This window comes from Dama dama, chromosome 19 (genome assembly GCF_033118175.1).
Source record: "Dama dama isolate Ldn47 chromosome 19, ASM3311817v1, whole genome shotgun sequence".
NCBI lineage: Eukaryota > Metazoa > Chordata > Mammalia > Artiodactyla > Cervidae > Dama > Dama dama.
This window is the reverse complement of record NC_083699.1, coordinates 6,357,888-6,372,921: the sequence shown is the minus strand read 5'-3', so window position 1 is coordinate 6,372,921 and position 15,034 is coordinate 6,357,888. Positions and strand designations below refer to the sequence as shown.

At 36.7% G+C, this 15,034-nt stretch overlaps 1 long non-coding RNA gene across 1 annotated transcript; it reads left to right on the top strand.

The window, feature by feature from the left end:
• Nucleotides 1–4,763: 4,763 nt before the first annotated feature.
• On the top strand, nt 4,764–6,553 carry LOC133073862 (uncharacterized). Its single transcript, XR_009697055.1, has 3 exons — nt 4,764–4,874; nt 5,589–5,654; nt 5,968–6,553. It is a non-coding gene; the product is annotated as an uncharacterized LOC133073862 (long non-coding RNA).
• The last annotated feature ends 8,481 nt before the right edge of the window (nt 6,554–15,034 follow it).

The window sequence follows — 15,034 nt, the reverse complement described above, 5'->3', positions numbered from 1 at the left end:
TCTCTTTGCTTTTGACCACATATGTTGGCATTGTTTAGATATAACTAAAGAAAGCAAAAAATTGATTTAGGTAAAAGGGTCAAAAAGAAGCCAAAGAGGCACTGCTAACAAGAATGCACATTATAATGTGCTTTCATATGATAAGACTGTAACTCCTAAAACACTCTTTGAAAATCACTTCTTATGGAATGTGCTTATTGGGCCAACCAAAATAATCTATACTATCAAATATTTTAAACTACTGAAATTCTGAGTAGTGCCTCCTTTCTTATGTAATCCTTTGTCTTATAAGATAAAGGAATGTCTTCATTCATTTTCCCTTATTTAAATGGCTGTCCTGTTGAAACTAACAGTACTCTGATAATAGGATTTTTTTCTTTTTTAACTAAGCAGGTCTCTTCTTTTTGATGCATGTTTGGTGCCTACACATATTTGTACAACAGTGTGTTAGGCCGTTAGTCGATTTAATTAGGCTTTGATCACTGGCCAGTTGGATTTATACTTTTGATAGATCTTTTTGTTAGAACTCAACAAATATTTAATAATGATCATTATAAAGAAGTATGGAAACAGCCACAGTATAGTTCTATCTAAACAGTGAATGTGAAAGTCGTTCAGTCGTGTCCAACTCTTTGCGGTCCCATGGTTGCAGCCCACCAGGCTCCTCTGTCCATGGGATTCTCCAGGCAAGCATACTGGAGTGGGTTGCCATTCCCTTCTCCAGGGGATCTTCCTGACCCAGGGATCGAACCTGGGTCTCCTGCATTGTGGACAGATTCCTTACCATCTGAGCCACCAGGGAAGCATGTAATCAGTGACTATGGTTAATTATGATATGTTATGCAATTTTCTAATTTCTAACCTTTTAATATAACTGATACATAATAGTATGTCTGAAAAATCAAATAAAGCTTTTTAAGAGTATTCTTTCCTATTTTCAGAAATAAGGCACCTAATATGATTTAATTGCACTTTGATATTTTTAAAAAAACATACTAATTAACCTTTTAGAATACAGAAATTCATGACTTTAAGTCTGTTACGAGCCTAAGAAATTGTCTAGCTCAATTGCCTTCATTTTGCAGATTAGAAAATTTGAGTCACTGAATGAAAAAATTGCTGGGATTCATGTAGCAGATGTGAATAAAGAGTAGACAGAGCAATTTGAATATGAAACAAAATAATTACAATCTAAAAACCTGAAATTTTCTTCTTTTAGTGAGTATAAACCCCCATCCATCTACCACATGTATTTGGTATAAGATTAGAAGCCAGTATTTCCCTTTTTGAAAAATGCTCTTTGTATCATAGACACATAAAGATAAAAAAGTAACTTTTATTCTCATTTGTTTCAACAGCTATTTAGAGAGAATGATTGCCTTCCAAACAATAACAAAAATGTTTTGCAATTGTTTAGTAGCTAAATCATGTCTGACTCTTTAGTGACCTCATGGACTCCTCCACGCTCCATTGTCCATGGGATTCTCCAGACAAGAATACTGGAGTGGGTTGCCATTTCCTTCTTCAGGGGATCTTCCCAACACGGGTTGAACCCACATCTCCTACACTGGCAGGTGGACACTACCGTTTGGCTACCAGGGAAGGGGTCAGTTCAAAACATTTTATTAACATTTTCATAATAGCAATATATAATATGAAATTATAAAATATTTTGTGAGTTATTCAGTGATACTGAAATTTTGATATTTTAATAAATTATTCTGTTGCTAAATCCAAGCTGTACACTCTCCACTCTCCAAAGTATTAAGTAAACCATTATAAAATTGAACACACATTATACCTTGTCTCCCCTCATTAGTCCTACTTTTCAAGCAATGGTAATCTGAATAGCTATTTTTATTTTGGCTCTTCTTGTAGTGAGTTATAAACAAACAAAAAAGGCAGGGATGACTACATGATGAAACATGTAACCATTAAAACTATGTTATTAAATCATCTTATAATGGCAAAGGAAAAAGAATATAATTTAAGTGAAATAATCCAGAAGATCCCATTTATAAATACACATACACACACACAGTGCAAGCTTGTAAGAAATAGTCAAGAATAATAACAATGGTTTCCCCCCTGGATTGCAGGATTTTGGAGGAACTTTTAAAAATAAATGTCAGTATCTTTAGCATTTTCTACAATTATCTGATATATTTTTATAATCAGGCAAGACTAAAAGTAATTTCAAAAGAATATAAGCATTAAAAACTAAAGTATGGAGCATAATTATGCACGTGCAATTCAGGTTGCTTAAAGTTTGCCTTTGGACAGCATCTCTTCTCCAGCGAGTGTTTAGATCTTGTGCGTATGTATTTTCTAAGGAGGTGGCGAGACGAGTCGTTTTTTGCTCAGAGAAAGATTAGAAGCTTTGCAAGCGGAAGAGTCCAGTGGCACAGGAAACAAAAGCGAAAGAGTTAAGATAAGGGGTTGCTGAGAAAAACAAGAGAGCCTGTGACAAGTAGTAAAAACATTTTCCGAGTGTTTTGGCTTAGAACATTAGTCAGAGAAAAGTAGAAGAAAGTACTATTTTGGCAACATCTGCAATATGGCAGGAATTATGTTTCGGTCATTTAATTCTTAGTTGTATGGCATTGGTCTCATATATTCTCATATAAATTATGGATAATTTACCTCATCCTGGTGAGTTATCCAGAAAAGCAGAATCACAAAATTAGGGAGACCAGGATTTAAATCTAAGTTAGTTGGCACCTGAAACTTCTGCTCTTTGCATTTTACCCCACTTTCTCCAGAGTCTTTTGGTGAAATAACTAAACAGTTTGTTTTCTAGGACTTTAGTGACTGTTATTTGAAGGAAAGAAAAAGAGAAATTTGGTCATTTTTACTTTCAGATAGGAAAGAAGAACCCGGGAAGTGTTTAATGTAGAGACAAATTTCTCAGCGTTTTCAGTTCTCTAGCTGAGAGGAAGCCAGTAATATAATAAAAAACAAAATGGCCACCAGAGTAAGACAGACCTTAGTACTCAGCTCACACTCACTAAATATGTGACATCAGGCAAGTTTCCTAATGTTTCTGAGTCCAGATTTCTCTTCTTTAAAATGATTTAATGACACCATCATACAGGGTGGTTGTAAGGATATATGGAAAAAATATTCCAAGTGTGCCTAGAAGAGGTCATAGTACACAGTAGGCACCCAGTAAATGTTGGTTATATTTTCCTTGCATCTTGGCCATTGGAGACATATTACAGCAAGCTACTCATTGCCCAAGACATTTTAAAAAATACTTATTTATTTGGCTGCATTGTGTCTTCGTTGTGGCATGCAGGATCTTTAATTGTGGCATACTGGCTTAGTTGCCCCACGGCATGTGGCATCTTAGTTCCCCGACCAGGGCTTGAACCCATATCTCCCATATCTCCTGCATTAGAAGTCATATTCTTAACCACTGGACCACCAGGGAAGTCCCCCAAAGTGTTGATTAGTTGCTACTGAACTTCCACTAGCAGTTGGCAGCTATCTATGAATTCCTAAGTACATGTGATTAATTTTTTTGTGTGTGTGATTATTTTTTAAAAGTACATCTTGTTGAGATGTTTCACTATGATTTTCCCATTACTATTGTCTGTTTTTCTCCACAGACTTCAGTTCTCTGCTGTCAAAATATAGAGATGAAATTTAATAAAGTCATAATCAAGCTTGTATTTAGAGTATGTAGAATCTCAGTATGATACAGAAGGACCCTAAGAGATCTTTAAGTTCAAGAAGTGGACAGGATGAATCAGGATCATATTCTTTCAGCCTGAGCTAGAACAGCTTCTATTACTGTAACTATTGTCATTGTTTTCTTTCCAGCTTGAATGTTCCGGATAGCAAATCTGTCTCCTGCAAGTTCTATCACTTTCTTTGGTGGCAGCTTCTCACATTTACTTTCTTTATGTGGTCCTGGATTGGATTCATACCTCTCTTTCAATGGTCCCATCAGAAACACTGACATATATACACTGAGGTAGGCTGCTGCTGCTGCTAAGTCGCTTCAGTCGTGTCCGACTCTGCGATCCCATAGACGGCAGCCCACCAGGCTCCCCCATCCCTGGGACTCTCCAGGCAAGAACACTGGAGTGGGTTGCCATTTCTTTCTCCAGTGCGTGAAAGAGAAAAGTGAAAGTGAAGTCCCTCAGTCGTGTCCGACTCTGAGCGACCCCAACGACTGCAGCCTACCAGGCTCATCCGTCCATGGGATTTTCCAGGCAAGAGTACTGCTATGTATAAAAATCATAACTGATGAGGACCTACTGTACCACGCAGGGAACTCTATCCACTGCTCTGCAGTGAACTAAACGGGAAGGAAGCCTACAAAAGATGGGATCTGTGTATGCGTATAACTGATTTACTTTGCTATACTGCAGAAGCTAACACAGCACTCTAAACCAATTACATTCCAATAGACATTAACTTTTTTAAAAAGAAAAGGAACAATGGCATCACTTGAAGATCCATTAGAAATTCCTGGGCCTCAGTGCAGACCTGCTGAATCAGAGACTCCACAGATATGGCCCAGCAGTCTATGTTTCAATGTCACATCTGGGAATACTTGCTCCATGTTGAAAACCTGTGTTTTTGATGGTTACAGCTGAATCACTACTAACACTCGGGTTTCCTGACAGTAACCCGGTCCCCAGCCCCCACAGACTCAGTTCTTGGCTACGGGCTGTTTGACACCTTTGCTTTCCTTGGGGACATTTTCAGTAAGGCTGACCTTGCAATGTCTCACGTCAGCCTCTACAGGGAGTGTTCACTTTTACAACAGTCTCACGAAGTGGCATTCAAAGCATGTCTTCATGCCCCTATGACCTTCTCCCAATCCATTTCCTGTTTACCGCACCGTGAAGACTTCCATGGAGGTGAGCAGAGCATGTAACTTTAGTGTTCTTTTTAAACATTAACAATGTTGATGTTTGATCTTCTTTTCCTAGGAAGTTGAGACTCACTCTGTAGACTAAAAACTGAAAGCAAAACAAAAGCAGAAACATAACCAAAATAATCAAACGGAACAGAACCCCCCCAGACCAAGTCCTTAAAGTAACAGAAAACTTAAGCAGCAGGTATCTAATTAAGATCGTTGAGGGTCACCGTTACACTGCACAGGCTGTTTGGTGTCAGCACATTTGGGTTTGCAGAGCGGAGTTTGGTATCCTCCACCTATCTATATCATCAACATAAACACAAAGTGGAACCTGAGCTTCTTCAACTCCTGATGCATGTCAATGTGAAACAAATAGGAACAGGCTTATAAAATAATGGAAAGTGAAAAGAGAGCTAAGTTTCATTTCTATTTATATTGCTAAATATTGTTTTGTTTCACTTGATTTTGTTTCCCTTCCACAAATGTTTTCCAAGTCAGGGAAGCTGTTAACATTACTGCTTCTTCAAGATGTGGGAAACAGTAGTCAAATCATGGACCGGGCAGTGGAAACCTCACTTGTCTGACCTTGTCTACAGTTTGATGATGCTGTTGCTGGTGCCAGCTACAATTTGCAAGTGCTAACTCACTCCTCACAATGAAATCCCTTTCAGTGGACCTTCTCCTTTATCTAACCATGTATATTTCTCTTCAGGTCAAACAGACCGTATACCTACGAATGATTTTGTCAGAAAATGAAGGGGGAATTCTGGGACACTTTGTAAGTATTTTTTATGTAAAGGACAAAAATGAAGTGCAAAACAGTGAATGCAATGCAATTACTAAAACAGAGAATCTTTTTGCAGAAAAGATTTATTCTTCATTTCTCTCCTCAATAGCTTTCCCTCCAGAGCTATGAAAAGATATTCAGGAATACTGTTTACCTTATCTGTGTATATATTTTGCTTTATTCAAATCTCAGGAATAAAATCTATGAACTTCTCGGTATGAGGAACAAAAATATTTTTGTATCACTGTTACTTTACATAGTGAGTGAGTGCTGAGTTGCTTCAGTCACGTCTGACTCTTTTCAGCCCTATGGACTGTAATCCACCAGGATCCTCTGTCCATGGAATTCTCCGGGCAAGAACACTGAAGTGGGTCGCCATGCCCTCCTCCAGAGGGTCGATCCTGACCCAGCGATTGAACTCATGTCTCCTGCTTTCGCAAGTGAATTCTTCATCACTAGCGCCACCTGGAAACCCCACTTTACATAGTGACACCAGTCATACATATGTTTAGTATTCTTGTGGGCAATTAACAGAGTAGAACATAGAGCACTGAAATTTATTATTTGAGGGGTACATTATCTTATTATTCTTTGAATCATCAGCATGTGGCACAGTTCCTGATACATTATAGACAATGCATGTTAAAATCACGAGCGCATAATTACTAATATTCACTTGATTAATAATTTGGGTAGGTTAAAAAAAGTCTTAAAATGGATGAAGGAATGAAACAGGCTATGATTCATCATCATAGGTTAACTAGTAGGAGTTTAAAACCTGAACAGCAACAACAAAAAAAACCCTATTAGGAATGACATCTGAGTCACAAACCCAGTAATAGAAGCCTTGAGTTTTAAAGCATGTGTTGCAATCACTTAATTTCAATCATTCTTTCACTATCCTCCAACCTCACATGCCATGTTCAGTAGCAATATGTCAAGATGTGAAATGACCAGCTTATCATGGAGAGTGAAAATATAGAATTCCTCTTCTGCTTTCATCTACATTTTGTCATTTTGTTTTCTTTTAGTGGAGATGGGGGTTGAACTTTTGCCTTACATCAACACTTGAAAACATGTTTATTAAAATAAACTTGTTTATAATAGGCATTTTTTGTGTATTGTACAAATGGCTTATTTGTATTTATTGTACAAATGTTTATTTGTTATCTGTTTCATAATCTAATTTACATAAAAAGTCTTTTCCAGGGGTGGGCATATTTTATTTTTGTAATTTTTTTTGTTAGTTCCCGAATTGGGGGGAAGAATTTTTTTTTTCACTTAAACACCTAAATTTCAGGACATCTTCAGACGCTTCTGAGTGATATGAATTCTAGTGGATGGTAATTTTTTCACAATCCATTTAAGAATCACTCTGAGAAAAGCAACAGTGTTAAAGATTCAATGTCTCTTTGCAGTTCTGTGAGTTAAAATGACTGAAAATGAAACTTCGTATGTGGTTAGTGTAGACTGAACTTACCCATGTTTCTCAACTTAACTTCCTTATTTTAGGCAAATATACTGTCCTTAATACTTTCTTTATTAACTCAACAAGGGATTAGAAAAAAGGAGAATTTTTTTTTAAAAAAGTGTTTCCCAAGATTGATAAGTGAAATGACTAAATTCACTCTATTAACAAAATGTTAAGTATTTTTTCTTGCTTAAAAACTTCAGATTTGTTTCCATCTTCGTATTTGTTTCCATCTATCCTCTTCAAAGCCTTTCACTCTGTTTAGATTCATGCCTTAATTTTCTTTAAATCTATTCTTTATATAATCACCTTTCCAAAAAACTCCTTAACTTGCTTAGGATCACTTGTATTTAAAATATTACTCTATTTTGTATTTTCTTACATTCTGCTTAAGAAAAAGAGTTATTGGGTTAAAAAAGAAATCCAACAATAACCATTAGCTTTTCCTCACCTTCTACTCTTACATATAAATTCCTCATTTAGTGTCTCAAGCATTTCTACCTTGTGGTCCCATTCATGTCCTCAAGCACTTTGATTCCTTCTATTCCCTACCATAAGTCAAACTCCACGTTATTGTCTTCCAGTTGTAACTTGTAGGTTTGTTCAATCTTTTAATTTACATTATCTCCCTCCTTCTTATAATCTACATCTTCCTCCTTTAGGGTGAACGTTTAATACATAAATATCTACTAAGTGCTGTGTTCTCTCGGTTCTCTGGATCCATGACCCCACTAAGTGTAATAAATAATAATAAATCCCTACTAAGCACCACCATGTCCCTGGCCCCAAGGTAGAAAATGGAGAGATGGAAGTGAACAATTGAAGAATGGTCCCTGCACGTATAGAGTTTACAGTAAATAGAACCAAAATCACCAAATTAAATAAAAAACTAAAAATTTACTTAAAAACACTCGGAAGGTACTTTCTCCATTGGTCCCAGTCTCTCCACCTGGCACTGCCCACCCACCCCCCACTGTATCCACAAGTACATTCTCTACATCTGTGTCTCCATTCCTACCTTGCAAATAGATTAATCAACATCATTTTTCTAGATTTCATATATATGCATTAACGTATGATATTTATTTCTCTCTTTCTGACTTACTTCAGTCTGTATAGTAGGCTCTAGGTATATACACCTCACTAGAACTGATCCCATTTTTTTTTTTAAATGGCTGAGAAGTAGCATCAACATGTGTAAAATGGATAAACTGGTAGGATGTTGATGTATAAACACAGGAAGCCCACTCGAGCTCTGTGATGGGGTGGGATGGGGGTAGGGGAGGGAGGGAGGATGTGTGTATAATTATGGCTGATTTGTGTTGTTGTGCAGCAGAAATCAACACAACATTGTAAAAATTGAAAAACAAAAAATAAAAATAAATTCTAAAACAAACACTTGGAAGAAAAGATCCAGAGAACCATGAGAGCAAAACAGAGAGACTCAATTTAAATGGAGGAACCTCTCAGTTAGCAATACTGTGAGATCCAAAGTACAGACAGGATTAGCTGAGCAAAGATTAGGTGGAAATCCATTCAGTCAGAAGGAACAGCATTTTCATATGCATTAAAGAACTTCCTGAAGAAGATTAAGTGTGACCATTGAATAACATGAGAGAAGGAATTGCATCTAGATGGAACACCTGTCCCAGGCTGTGAAAGAAAATGTGCTTATCCATTCCTTCTTCTAACCTGAGTACTGAACAATTTTTATGTAATTATCCATCCTTGACTTACAAATTTGATAAATATCTTATATTCCCTCATAGCTCAGTTGGTAAAGAATCCGCCTGCAATGCAGGAGACCCCAGTTAGATTCCTGGATTGAGAAGATCCCCTGTAGAAGGGATAGGCTACCTACTCCAGTGTTCTTGGGTTTTCCTTGTGGCTCAGCTGGTAAAGAATCTGCCTGGATGTGGGAGACCTAGGTTAGATCCCTGGTTTGGGAAGATCCCCTGGAGAAGCGAAAGGCTACCCAATCCAGTATGGCCTGGAGAATTCTATGGACTGTATAGTCCATGGGGTGGCAAAGAGTTTCACTTTCACTATCTCCCCTACTAGACTGTAAGCTCCTTGATGGCAAGAATTATTTCTTATTCCTATTTTTGTCCTCTGTATCATGCATAATGACCCATGGGTAGTGACAACAAGGCTGACTTCCTAAGTGAGGTGCTGAGGGGGCCCCTGGTTGCTTTAATTCTCCACTGTCACCATCTTCCATTTCTCAATACTTTGGGAATAAAGGGTCTGCATTTCCATTTTTCACTGAAACCCCCAAATTACTTAGTTAGACTTGAGTGAATACAAAGGTTCCGAGTGAAGGAGGGGCTCAAAGGTTAAAGGAATTGAATTGGAGTATTCTGTAGGGTATTTTTTCTTTTAGGGTCAACCTTATTCCAGGAACACCATATGATTCTTGATTATATGATGGATAGCTTAGAAATGGACAGTGTTCTTTAAGGGAAGTCCCTAGTCCTTCAGGGTGCTATTCCTTAAACACTGAATTGAACTTCTTATTCACTTGGCTACTGTGACTTATTTTGGTCTTCCTAGAACCCACTCAGTTGAAACATTTTCTTTCATGAACACTTTTCAGAATCTACACTAGGAATTAGTTTAAGTCCCAGACATTATTTATGAGGTCATTCATCTCTTTGCATTATGTAAATTTTTTGTTCCCTATCACAAGTGCAAATGTGGAAACATATTATGTCATTCAGGCCCCTGCTGATGAGTCTACAGAAGCTTGTTAAAAAAAAAAAAGGCAGAAGCAACAAAGACCTTCAATTAGGAAGGATTAATCACATTATTTGTGCCTGGCAGTGACTGAGACTGGACATTTTGAAGCTGAAGGCTTGTGATTTTGGGGCTCTGAAGAAACTAGTTTAGTTCTTAGTTGAGATGAGTACAATGCTGGAAAGTTGTGAGAACAAGCACAGTTGTGAGAACCTGGAATAAATATTGAGTTATTTACTGAATTGCTCTTTTTATTTGAGAAGCCAGTTGGAGAATATTGAAGGATTTTTTCATCCTCCAGTTCACCAAGCTATAATCAACATTATAACGAAGTTTTGATATGACAGGCTGCCTCGCTCTATCTGTCTGGCCAATGATCCATGGATTATGGCCTCTTTCGTGGGGTTGACAACTTAAACTATCTTACCTCATGAGGAGTTTTTACAGTTACTTGCAGCAGTGAGTCGAAAAAATACCTGTAGGGTACAACGATGTACCTTTCATTCAATTCATTGCCTGCTGACACAGTGTACAGATTCCAAGTCTATTTCATGTAAGACTTTTAAGGATCCCAGTGGGCAATCTCATGTACATACTGAGCTTAAGCCTAGGTTGTAATCTCTCTGTTAAATAATGACGGTGAATATTTCCATTAGTAGTGATTGCCATACTTCATCATCTTTCAGAGGAGCTAAGAACATATTGTAAAATTAGTGACTACAGATAATGTTTTGAGAGAAGGTGAAATTTAAACCTACGCAATCAAGCAGGACTGCATAAATCTAGCGTTGTCACCTTCGTGATTATTTAGAGACATGGAGTTATACGCTTGCCAAGTGAGTACATTCATTTTGCAATGGTGGAATATCGTGAATCTGTGTTATTTATGAACAGATATCATCCTGTGGATTTTTTTTTTTTTTCTAAATCCAGGAAGGATTCCTCTTTGGTAGCCTACTTGTACATTGTACATTTTTCCTGGCACTTCTTAATCTTCCTGAATGTATTCATTTTTATCATTTTATCTCTCTCTATCTGAAAGCTCCTTGCGTGTAGGGACCACTCTTTGAGGGCAGGGATATTTTTGAAATCTTTATCCACAGTTTCCTGGAAAGTAATAAATGCTTATTAAATAAATAATGAAAAAAACATGTAAATGATTCTTCTTTTAAATTGTATCATAGGTATCTGTATCTCCTTAGTCCAGACACTTAAATAACCATCATGTCTATGAAAGATAGTCTGATGCAACAGGAAATTTACACCAGGCCCAGAAGTTGTAAGGACCTCTGAGAAAGTGCCCATGTGGGATGAGCTCTGGAAAGCAGAGTGTTTTCTATCCTAGAGGCAAGACTATCTAGCTCAAGTGGCAGGGGCAGGCAGTGTTTCAGAAGAGAGCGAACAGCCCGGGGCCTGCTTTGATGGGTCTGCTCACAGTAAACCACATCCTCACCCTCGGAGTGAGTGAGTCTCTGAAGGGCCTGGCCTGTGCGCTAACATCTGAAAGGAAGCACTCCTTCTTAACTTTCGCCCCCAAATATAGGCTCTAGTGGGAAGATGGAGAAGTATAATTAAAGCCCCTAGCAAACATTTTTTTTGTCAGATGATAGAAACATCTGATTTAATGAAAGAGAAATTAGGAAGGATTCATTTCTACACTTACATTTCAAATTTGTTAAATTCTGTAGGGCAGAGTGCCAATGCGTTCATTTACAGAGAGATAAATATTTCACAGGTATATATAAAAGACATCTTGTAAAGAATGCTTTTTGTAAACAGGAGCAATCTAGATTGGGTTCTGCTTCTCTCCTTCTACAGAACCTTTATCAGTTCTTAAAAAAAAAAAAAAGAGTATACATTCACATATATTAAAAAGCCTACTTATAAAGCAGTCAAACTAATTGTAGTAGAAAACTTTAATCTGAAAACCTGATTAAGAATATTGTCTAGATGCCAATGGGAGACCCATTTCATAGGACAGGATGAAAGAATGTTAACAAAATTGTAATAGTTTTTATAGCTCTCTTTTCCCCTAATTTGGTTGTAGAAAGATATTTTTTTCCAAGTAAGTTTTCCCTTTTGATTTTTGGCTCCACTAATTTTTTTCTCAATATAATTTCCAATTACAGCATAAAATGCACTATTATTTATTGATGATTTAAAAGGTAAGTGATACTCATTTTATTTTAATTTTCCCCAAATCATCTTAAATGTACATTTTTTCTTTTTAATTGTTATTTTCTTTTTTTAAAATGTGTACAAGAAAATTTTACTCTCAAGGGACTTCTGTAAACACTGCTGTCCCTCTTCCCAACCCTTCTATGCTCACACAGAAGCATGATTTTTATTTTATTTTTTTTTTTGAAGTATCAGGAGACCATTCCTTCTACCTTAGGAAGGAAATATTGGTTAGTTTAAGACAATTATTCATCTTTTCAATAATGTAATGGAAATGGTCACATGATATAATTCACGCCAGGGGAAGGCCTGCTTCCTTCTAGGAACTAGGAAAATCGTTAGTTTCATTAATAAGAGGCACAAAGAAAATATATGGCCTCTTGTAATATTTTTTGGGTGACACTGCAGTATTTGCAACTACTGCAGCCAGCTTAGAGTTATGTGGAAGAGATAAGGATGCCTGTAGGGCAAAGCTAAGGAATTAGAAAGAAAAGACGAACAGATCCTGAATCAATTTAAAAATCTTTGTGAGTTAATAAATTATCTTAAGTTTTAAGCCAATTTAAGTAGCATCCTCTTTTATTCATTGAAAAATGTTAACAGATACAGCACTGTTTTTGGAGACTCGTGGCTTCTGCTGAGAGTGGTGCTATGATTTCATACCAGAAGTTGTCATTGAATTCAATATTTTTTGTTGAATGTGCAGACTCAGCCAATTAAGGTCTATAATTTGATCCTTAGGATATTAGATGAAGACGAAGTTAAGCTTAAGCTAAAATTCTGTAGTTCCAAATATCTATATTTTAAAAAATATTTTGACATTTAAACTATATAGGTACAGAATTAAGCTACTGTAGTCTTACCTTTAGAATGCCATTTACATTTTGAAAACTTCCTTTCTCTTCCTCTCCCTTCAGATTCAAAGTGAATCTGAAACATTTTGATCCATTATTATACTGAAACATCAAAATCATCAAGATGTGACTACTGAAAAATTTATCAACATGACATTGACTTTAGGGAACTTTACACAATTCTGATCATTTTATTAGGTCCTGAATATTCAGAAAATGCAGTTGGTAGTCACATACCAATAATTTCCTAAGAATATTGCCATGAGAACCAACAAAAGAACTCATGGCTAGAGCATTTTGGAGAAAGTATCAAAATTAAAAGAAATATTCTACTTTGTCAGTTTACTTATTGATGATTAATTCTTCTCTTCAATATCACTGTAAGTAATTTCAATCCAGTAATTCTCCTATTTAGTATTACAATTTATTAGTATGTAAGTGGAGTTTTTGTGGCTTGTTGTTGACTACGACTTAAGTTGATAAAAATAGAAAAATCCATTTCATATTTTGATTTTTCAAGCCATGCTTCATTGAAATCTGCTTGTATTTTCTAGTATTTCTCATAGTGAATCTCTAGGAGCAGTGTATTAAACAGAATTCCAAATAGATGCAGCTTGAAAGGCAGCTGAATGGTGTTGTCTGTACAGCAGGTTCATTCTACCACCCAGCGCATGCCTGCCAGCTCTGGGTTCCATCCTTAAGACCTTGCAATGCCACAGTCCTTGCAGAGACTAAAATGTTTCCAGAGAAGAAGGTTGTGTGCCCTGCTGTTTTCCCCGGGTGAATAGCAACCAGTACCATGTGGAATGCGAGAAGGGAGTAATGCCCCAGTAGCATAGGTCCAATTACCAGCAAAGAATGGCAGAGATTCTAAATAAGACAACACATATCTTCTCCACAGGGGATATTTGCAGCAGGATGCAGAGTTTCCCAAACTAATTTGCCTGGGAACCATTTCCACTCAGAACATCTGTTACCATTTCTGGGAAGCAAAGTTTTGACTTAACACTTTGCAAAGTTATTCTTTAGAATATGCAAAACACTTCAATACAGATTAACTCCCTGGACTTTTGTAACAGTCCTACTGGACACATCAGCCAGATATAACCTGTTTACCTTAGGACACCGAGATCCAGAGAGATTTAGAGACTTGTGAAAAGTCACATAGACTATTGGAATAAAAATTCAGTTCCAGTAAATTGTTCAAAGTTGTGAGGCAGTGTTTGGACTGTGTAGTGGCCAGTTGTTTTAAGTTTTCTCTAATTCTGTAACTGCCTTAAATAAGACCCTTCACACAGCAATGTCAATGCCATATGATAACTTGGGCACTGTGGCATTTTATAATCCATGAGTACAATTACACAAGGAGGCCTTTTGTATCAACCACTTACATGAGAATCCTGGCTATTCTTTAGATGAGAGTTGTGCCCTCAGGCAACTGATTTTCACATTTGAAAATCACATCTATGAAAAGGCTTACTCTATGGGGTTGTTATTGTGATTAATAAAGATAATGAGTGTAAATTACTTAACAGAGTGATTAGAACACACTAATCACTCAATAAGTCTCAGTTATGAATTCAGAGACAATTTTCACAATTGGTACATTGTATAGTGGAAAATTCCAGAAAGTTTCATATTAATTGTATATCTCTCTTTTAAAGCATGAAAAGGTATTAAAAATCTTGCCTGCAAATATGCTTTTTTCCCCTGATCTGTATCTTCTAATGTATTTTGGAAAAAATATAGACACACACACACACACAAATGGAAATCAATTAACCTAACTTGAAACAGATGTCATGAAGATGAGCTGTGTGTACTTTCACCCATGAACAGCTAACACATCAATTATGGGAAGGGAGAAGCATCCAAAGCCAGATGTTTTGAATGTCTTTGGAATTTATACTTTCTTCACTACGGCCAGTTGAGTAACTGTATGTTGATAACTGAAATAACTTCTCCTTAATTGCACATCATTGGAATCTCAAAGACAGCTCTTGGCCTTTTAATAGGCACAGAGGTGCTTCCGCACATTGTGAAGCAGATATGAAGAGAGATCAGATGCAGAGCATATGGGTAACATTCTTTTTTTCTAAATTATTCCATCAGAAAAGGGATTCAAACATATT